Source organism: Mesocricetus auratus, unplaced genomic scaffold (assembly GCF_017639785.1).
Source record: "Mesocricetus auratus isolate SY011 unplaced genomic scaffold, BCM_Maur_2.0 Super-Scaffold_100691, whole genome shotgun sequence".
Taxonomy (NCBI): domain Eukaryota; kingdom Metazoa; phylum Chordata; class Mammalia; order Rodentia; family Cricetidae; genus Mesocricetus; species Mesocricetus auratus.
This window is the reverse complement of record NW_024429267.1, coordinates 26,722,026-26,730,723: the sequence shown is the minus strand read 5'-3', so window position 1 is coordinate 26,730,723 and position 8,698 is coordinate 26,722,026. Positions and strand designations below refer to the sequence as shown.

General features: G+C 41.5%; 1 long non-coding RNA gene across 2 annotated transcripts; it reads right to left on the bottom strand.

Moving 5' to 3' along the window:
* Window positions 1–1,538: 1,538 nt before the first annotated feature.
* LOC121137438 lies at window positions 1,539–7,153 on the bottom strand. Of its 2 annotated transcripts, none has more exons than XR_005874660.1 (3): window positions 7,031–7,153; window positions 6,186–6,430; window positions 1,539–2,105 (listed from the first exon to the last, which is right to left on the bottom strand). It is a non-coding gene; the product is annotated as an uncharacterized LOC121137438 (long non-coding RNA). The 2 variants fall into 2 exon arrangements; XR_005874659.1 differs by having other exon boundaries at window positions 7,058–7,153.
* Between the last annotated feature and the right edge of the window lie 1,545 nt (window positions 7,154–8,698).

The following is an 8,698-nucleotide window of genomic DNA, read 5'->3' as shown; positions in this document are numbered from 1 at the left end:
TTTTAAAAGATTTGTTTGCTTTCATTTATGTGTCAGTGTACACACACACACACACACACACACACACACACACACACACACACACACACCATGTATGTGCAGCTACTCTTGGAGGTCCAGAAGAGGGAGCTCAGAGAGCTCAGAGCTCCTGGGACTGGAGTTGCAAGTAGTTGTCAGCCATCTAACATGGGTGCTGGGGACTAGACTCTGGTCCCCTGCCACAACTACAACAGCTACAAGCTCTCCTGACTGCTGAGCCATCTCTCCAGCCCCATGACTGGACTTTTAATAATTTAGACTCCAGTGTGTGTGTGTGTGTGTGTGTGTGTGTGTGTGTGTGTGTGTGTGGTGGGGTCATTATCTTCCATTTTAGCTGTTGCTTTGAAATTTAATTAGTTGGAGATCTAAACTGGAGGAAAGGCAAAGTTTGACTTGATTGCTGCAACCAGTGTGCCCTCGGGTGGAGCAGTAGACTTAATTATGCTGGGAGGTCTCATCCTCCCTGGGGAATGGAGTGGGGGTTGGGTGGGGGACTGGGGGGGCCTGGTAGGGGCCAGGGGAGGAGGGGAGGGAGAGGGAGCTGGGATTGACATGTGAAGCAAGCTTGAAATAAAAAAAAAATCATGGCGTCTGAAGCCCGTGGAAAATGAAGCTCAGAGTTATCGTGTACGGCAGCTTTCTGCATCATGTAGAAAACATGAGAAATATGGAAATGACTATGAGCTAAAAACATAATGTTTTGTGCTGACAAAATTGTGGGTTTGACTATTTGTAACTCAGTTTTATGACATCTGTTAACCCTTGCTAATGGGTTACTCTTTTCTCTTGCTTCCCACGCTCTTTTTAAAACCGTCTGTGTAATACTGTTACTTCAGAAGCGCTTACCTGGCTGCTTGTTGTTTTCCTCATTCATTCTCAGCCTTCAAAAGCAGGGCCTGGGACTTTGCCAGCACAAAGAGGGGGCTGAGGGAGTGACTGACCACTACTTAGCAAATAGTGAGTGCACATTCTATGTCTTCTGGTTTCATGCATCTCAACCCTCCTGCTGCCTTCCTGCCTGGTGACCCACAGTACCCATTGCTGTAATTACCCCATTAAAAATCTATTTGCAGACATTGCTTCTTCTGTTGACTTTCGCCCATTGCTTTCATTTCCATTGCAGTATCAATATTAGAGTAGAAGGAGGCTTAGAAGGCTCCAGATTTTCTCATCTTGCTTAATCACCCATTAGCATCTACTCCCACAAACTTCAGTTATTTATTAGAACTATCCTCCTGATGTAGTTTATATCCTATCAGAACCAAGCATAATAGACAGCAAAACTGAATAGTACCTTTTAAGTTGTCTGTGAAGGAATAGTGTAGCGAGCCTGTGTTCGCGGTTATGGGGCTACAACACTTGACAACGATCCAAGCGAAAGACTAAGGATGTAAATGACAACAAAGACAGTGGCTCATTCTTACAAGTAGAATGGCGTTTATTTTAACAAGAGTGGAGCCTTATATACCAAAGGCAGGCATGGTGGAAAACCACCAAGGTCAGAAGCCTACGTTCCCAGGGCCCTCTGGCAAAGGGTGAGCCAAAAACAGGAATTAGCATTTAGACATAAGGGTGGACAGAAAACCGGAACTTGCTTGCAGGCCTTACCGGGAGAGGGGGACAAGAGGTGTTTTGCTAGAAGCTCCTAGTCCCAAGCTGATCAGCAAACCTCCATGGGGGAAGGGTGCTACAGAATAGGTGGACTTTGACATCAACTCCAGATTTTCTGGTTCGTAGACAAAGTAAGTAGCTATCTTAGGCTATGAAACCAACTCTGAGCAAACACAACAAAATGATGTCTTGCCCAGAGTCTGAGTAAGTGTGTTATTTGAGGCCTAAATGTTTTTTCATTCACAAAAAGGTTTTTATTTTAATTGTATGTATATGTGTGTATCTCTATATGATTTTGTGGAGACCAGAAGATGGTGTCTGACCCCCTAGTGGCTGTGAGTCACTTGATGTGGGTTCTGGGAACTGAACTTAGGTTCCTTGGAAGAGCAGGAAGCATTGTCACCTACTGAGGCCATGTCTTCAGCCCTTGATTCCCCCTCTATTAATTATGGAAGCTGCAAAAGAAAGGGGAAGAGGCAGGTTAGCATCCAGTACTAACTTTACAAAGAACAACAATTTCATTCCTGGTAAATGGCTGTGAAACCTGGGTTTGAGAAGAAAGAGGGATCATTTGTGGGGGATGTTTCCTGTGGCCGGAAAATCTGGATGCTTTGTTTTATAGAAACCTGAAACTTGCTTCAGATCCCAGTGTTCCTTACTACCACCATACCTTATTATTTGTGAAAATTTTAAAGTAATATCTTGTGAAATCAGTAAAATAGCATCATGTTTAGGCTGATCACACTCCCATGGAGGGCCCCATATCTGTGAATATATAGGCAACATAAATTAGGCTCAGTGGGTTAAAAACAGAAAAAGAAGAAAACCTTAAGTTGGGAGGGGATGGGAGATGGGGATCTGGATCTGGGAGGAGGGGTGAAGGAGTAAATATGCTAAAAATTACATTGTATGAAAATATGAAATTCTAAAAAATAATCAAAATATTATATTTCTAACCTTATTATGTAATAAGATTAGAAAAAATACTACTATGTTACATTGTCAAATTTGGAATTGACTTATAAAACACTGCTAGAAGTTGAAAGTTTCTTGTTTTTTTTAAAAGAATAATTTATTTTTATTTTATGTGTATGATTGTTTTGCTTGCATGTATGGGCTCCACATGTTTGTCTGGTACCTGTGGAGGTCAAAGAGGGCATTGGATTCCCTTGGAACTAGAGTTACAGATGGAGCGAGATCCTGGGAACTGAATCCTAGTCCTCTACAAGAGAAGCAAGTGCTCAAAACTACTGAGCTACCTCTCCAGCCTTTTATCTATTCTTAAAAGAAGCTGTAGCTATAATTCTTGTTTTGATACTCTAGTTGGATGAAATATTTTAGTAGCCAGTTTTATGTTTAAAAAATTCCTCTTGTAAGGGTAAATTTATTCAGTTAACTATGTATGGACAGACAAATTAACCTTTATAACAGAAATTTTTTTCTCTCTCCCTTTTTTTTCTGCATGTAAGGAAAAAACGTTTTGGTGTTGACTGGGTAGACTTTTAACTATCAGAGCACTGGGAGCTCAAAAGGTTATGTACATTCCAGTGTGGCATTGAAGCAGTCTCTCAGGATTTCAAACACTCGTGGTTATGAAAACAAATTTTCATCTTTATTTTTCCAAGCTGTCTCCTTACATATAGCACTTCAGAAAAATCACCATTACTGGTTTTACTGCTTGATTGCTTAAGAGGTAATTGGTTCAGCACCTGGGCAGGAAGCTATTTTGGCAGGAACTCTATTTTCTTCAAGTTTGAGCTGTAAAATGCTGGATAGTGAATTGTAGTCAGGGGCTAATTTTTAAAAACTACTGAGCACACAAGGATACTAATGTGTGATCCAAAGAAACTGCGGTGCACTTGTTAGGAATACAGAAATAGCTACATATTTATTTTAAATTGTAACTTGGTATTAAAAGTTCATACTTTGTACTGGAACTTAGTTCTAAGATCTGAAATACTCAAAACAGATTAGTTAACCTGGGTACTTCCTGATGACTACAAATTTCCCCCAAATGGATTATTTCATATCTTTAGATAATAAAAAATCAACCTTTCTTTCAAATGATCCTAAACTGTTTGGCTGGTGATAAGATAGGAATATCAACTAGTGTGTTTTAAATAAGGTCATCCATGCTTCTCAAAACTTTGGGTGCCATTGTCTATCTTTTATGCAGTTGCTATATTAATTTATGATGGCAAATGCTCTATAAGATGGCAGTGTTCAGGCCAACTTCCCTTCCACCTCTCCCTGGGAGAGAGGTCTGATGTTTAGCTCAGGAGTTGGTGAAAGCAGAGCTGCAGGAAGCAGTCATGGAGACATGGAGACTGAGTGTTATCCAAGACTTTGAACTTCACCTCCTTCTGGGCTTCTAGAAACAGGGCATGGGATTCCTTCTAAGTTCCTTTGGCTACCGAGCTGCTCCCATTGGGTGCTTTACTGTTTCAAGACAGGCATGCGAGGCTGGGATTCATGACGATTGTGTGTTTGTGCAAACACACGACAACAATACTCTTCACTCAATGTTGTCTGCGGGCAAATGATATTGTAAACTGAGCAGAGGTCTGACTGTTACCTTAGCTCACCAGGAACACTTGTCCGAGCAGCTTTGGGACAACTGTCATCCTCACTTCGGAAGACCTCTGTGTATGGCTTCCATATCTCCTTGCTTCGCTTTCTCTGCCAAGGGCAAGTGCCGTTTTGAACTGTGATTTTTCAATCTTGGTTTTACTTTGGAGTTTTACTATAGTCTGATCCCAAACACTGTGTTTAATTTTTCACATTGGACTTTATGTGAATGAACCATGCACATATTCTTCTGTGACTTGGCTTTCATTTTTCTATTTATTTTTGTAAATGTTTTATGTCGTTAAGGTAGTTAAGATGTTTGTTATACATACAGTGAATGACATAATTGCAGTGAAGCAAATTAGCATTCTTTCTCTCCCCTCTCTTCTTCCTTCCCTCCCCTTCTCCCCCCTCACTTTACTCTTTCCCCTCCCTCCACCCCCTTCTTCTCTTCTCTTCTCTTCTCTTCTCTTCTCTTCTCTTCTCTTCTCTTCTCTTCTCTTCTCTTTTCTTCTCTATCTCAGTGAAAACATTGAGATCTGCTTGGGAGAAAGTTATTGGTATGTCTAGGATACTGTTGACTGTAGCTATTATACTATGCATCTAACCTTTCACCCTTCATAACTGCAATGTTATCTTTTGGTTGTTTTCCACTCAGCATTATGTTCATAAGGTTCTTTCGTGCTGCTGCTTGGAGCTGAAATTCACTCACTTTGCTAATATGTATTTCTTTTCTGAATAAACATTAATTTATCTGTCATTTTTACTAACCACGACTTTTTTAATGAAAAGGTATATGAAAAGTAAATATTCTGCAAAGGAGCTAACTGAAGGATGGCAAAAAATACCCTCACACCTAACAGTGTTTATCTTAGTATAGAATTTGTTAATATTTGCCAACTTGACACAAACTAGAGTCACACAGGTTTGAATGGCCTGTGAGTGTATCTGTGAGATATTTTCTGTATTAATGATTGATGTAGGGTGGCCAGCCCACCATGCCTGGCACATAACATGGGCAGGTGGTGCTGGGTTGTGTAAAATAAGCAAGCTGAATGAACCTTGGGAAGCAAGCCAGTAAGCAGCATCCCTCTACTGCATCTGCTCTAGCTCCTGCTACTAGGCTCCCGTGAAGGTTCCTGCCATGGCTTTCCTCAGTGAGAGGAGGTAAGCCAAAGAAACCCATTTCTTCTCCAAGTTGCTTTTGGTTATATTTATCATAGCAACAGAAAGCAGTGCAAGACAGTCGGGAACACGCTTTTTCCTTTAAATTACTAGGGGTGCACATTGCGCCAAGCTTAAGAAGTCCCCTCCTCTTCCTCCTAGAGTCTCCCCTAGTTAACTGATACATGTCTAGTGAATGTGACAGGGACTCTGGAAAGCTAAAGACCCCGTGCTCCTGGGTGGGTCTTTCTTACTGATGGACTCTGCTGCAGAGTGACTTCTGGGTTATTGGAAACCTCTATGCTGGTTTCTTGGGGCCTTTATCCCTGAGATGGTTAGATGGCTCAGAGAGGGGTATTGAGTCTTCAGGGTAGAATTCTGTGCCTGGCGGCTGGTATCCTGGGAGCCAAGTGGGAACAAAGGATTAGGAATTTCTACATTCAGAATTTCAGATTTTGCTGAGACTCGATTACTGTCCCACATTATCTGCTCTTAATTTTCAAGTGTGGAATTTTTAAAAACTTCTCCATACAACAAAAATCCAATATAGTGTTGACATGAAGGGAGAGAAGGGTTAACCACTTTCTAAATGAACACTCTACCAAAACGTTCAGATTTTGTATCCCATCCACAGCGCCATTTCCCAGGAACACCAGATGTTTCCACCTCCTGAGACTTTTGGGTGTTCTACACAGACCGGGTCAGTCAAGGATTTGCAGCTGCCATAGCCCTTTCCCAGACCAGATCCTGTCATCTGTACACATGCTAACCTCTGTTTCTCGCTGATCTTGCGTGTTATTTACCTTTCCTCTTCTCAGACTCCTGCCTCTTCCTCTAGGTATCCTCCTCCTCTGCCTCAAGTTCACATTCAGTAACAAAAAAGGATCTTCAAACAATATTCAGGAGGACGTGAGGAAATGTTGGCTTTTGTCTGGACTAAACTTCAGAACACAGTCCCGTATTGTGGTAGAGTTCCTGAATTTAGAGGGTCAAATGATGTGGCATTTAACGTGGCTGTTGGCGATTTTATCATTCATTTTTGATAATCCTGAGGAGAAAGGGGAAGAAAAGGGGGCGGGGGGAGGGGAGATAAACAAATCTATAATTAGCCCAAATCTTGGAAATAAACAAAACTCAACGTTGTTGTTCTGTGCTGTGTTTCTGATACAGCGAATAAAATAAATAAAACAAAGATCCTATTCTGGGCCTAAGGAATGGCATTCAGCGCTCACTTTTCAAGTCTTAAAGGTGGAGTCGGAAAGGAAGAAAAGTGTTCTGAGTCTAAGGCACAAGGCCTGCAGAATTTCAGCTGAGGGGTGAAATGCAGGCAGAAGGAAGTAAACTCTGAGGTTGGACAAGCAGTTCTGGATGAAAGAATGAGAAAGTTCTCTGGGGACCAAGTCATCTGTGAGCCAACTTCTAACTTCTGTTCTTTTCCAACTTGAGAGTTGCTGCTGCGAATGTGCTGTGGACCGGACGGCTGAAAAGCCTGTCTTTACCTGCCAACTCCCTGCCTGCCTGGTTTAAAGATCAAGCCATAGTAGGGATCCAGTTATGGGCTTTTAAAGGAAAGACCGAAAATCAGCTAAGAAAAGAAGGAGCCAGGAAGGGGAGAGTTAGTTTAGCTTAACAGTTGATAGGAAATAACCTCAGTCCTGGTTTTGGGCAAGCTTACAGCTGGTGAAAGGAATGGGGACAGCGTTGAGGCCGAGGAGCTGGTGGGGAAGACCATGGTAAACGTGCGGACGAAGAACTTGAGGTTTCTCCCATAGCATGCCTTTCTCTGTTTCCTGTTGGGGTGGAGACAGGGCCTCCACTTCCGGCTTTCTCCGGTGTCTGCCACTCATGCAAGCCTGGTGGCTGTACTACTCTGACAGTCCAGGCCATCCAGACACAACCCAAGAATAGGAGGGAACCAGAATTCAGTATCTATCCCCCCAAGGTTCCTACTCTCTTAAATTGGCGCTCTTTCACCCCTAACTGTGTCACTTTCTGTATTTTGGCTTTGTATTCCTATGGACATGGTTAGAATATTGGGATAGAAGCCACAGTCATTGTTCATTCATGTAACAACATTTATAGAGAATTTGTAATATTAATATTATAGTCACCTTGCTAGTGACAAAGGATTTGAAGATGACTACACAGTCAAAGATCTGACTATTTTTTAAAATGAATTTTCTTTTTCTTTTAAAAAGATTTAGTTTTAAAGTTCTCTCTCTCTCTCACAGACACACACACACACACACACGAGAAAGAGAGAAAGAGAAAGAAAGAGAGAGAGAGAGAGAGAGAGAGAGAGAGAGAGAGAGAGAGAGAGATTGTGTATCTGAGTGCAGTGTCCACAGATGTAAGAAGAGGGTATCGGATCATCTGGAACTAGAATTACTGGCAGTTGTAAGCCACCCAACATAGTTACTGGGCACCAAACTCTGTCCTCCAGAAGAGCAGCAAATGCTCTTAACTGCTGAACCATTTCTACAGGCCCTAAAATGACTTTTCTTTATATTATGCAATTATTTAATCAACTATTAATATTCAGTATTTCATTCACCTTTGCAATTTTTTTGTTAAAACAATTTATACTCTCAAATTTGTGTGGCATTCTGGTAGTCATTTGTGGACATATGAATAAGCTGAACAGTGAAAATTTTGAAAGGGCACTCCACTCATTCCAACCGAGGTGGAACAGTTGTTGGAGAGAGAGAGGGAGGGGGAGAGACAGAGAGACGGAGGGGGAGAGAGAGGAGTTAGTTTTCCATCTTATTCTCTGAAAAATAAAAAAGAAATAACCCCTGAAGATTTTTCTGATGAGCAAGTGACTGGCGCTTTAGTGCAAGCCTTTTACTGCTTCTAGATGTCACAGTGTTGTCTTAGACGATCTTTACATTCAAATGCTCCTTTTGATGCCTGACTAATTTCTCCAGTGTAATCTCTGTAAAGCTGTAATAGACAAAACCCCACCCTTTATCAGCATGCTAAAGTTTCTAGAAAGTCGTATGCAATAGTGTTTGCTCTGTTGCCCAAAAAGTTAACATAGAGATCTTCAAGTGAGAATCTAAAATGACAAGAAAAACTTTCACTGAGCATGTGCCAGTAGATTATGAACCAAACAAACCTGGTTTCCATGGTGCCTCCTCCTATAGTTGATCAACATGGTAGAATGTTTTTATAAAAAAAATTTACCTGGTCTTCCGTACATGCTGAAATGTAAGAGGATTCCTAGAGTCAGAGACTATTCCCTTAGCATATGATTATTGAGGGTGAAAAAAATAGCTAATTGATAGCTAATAGCATCTGAATGGCCTCTGGCTCA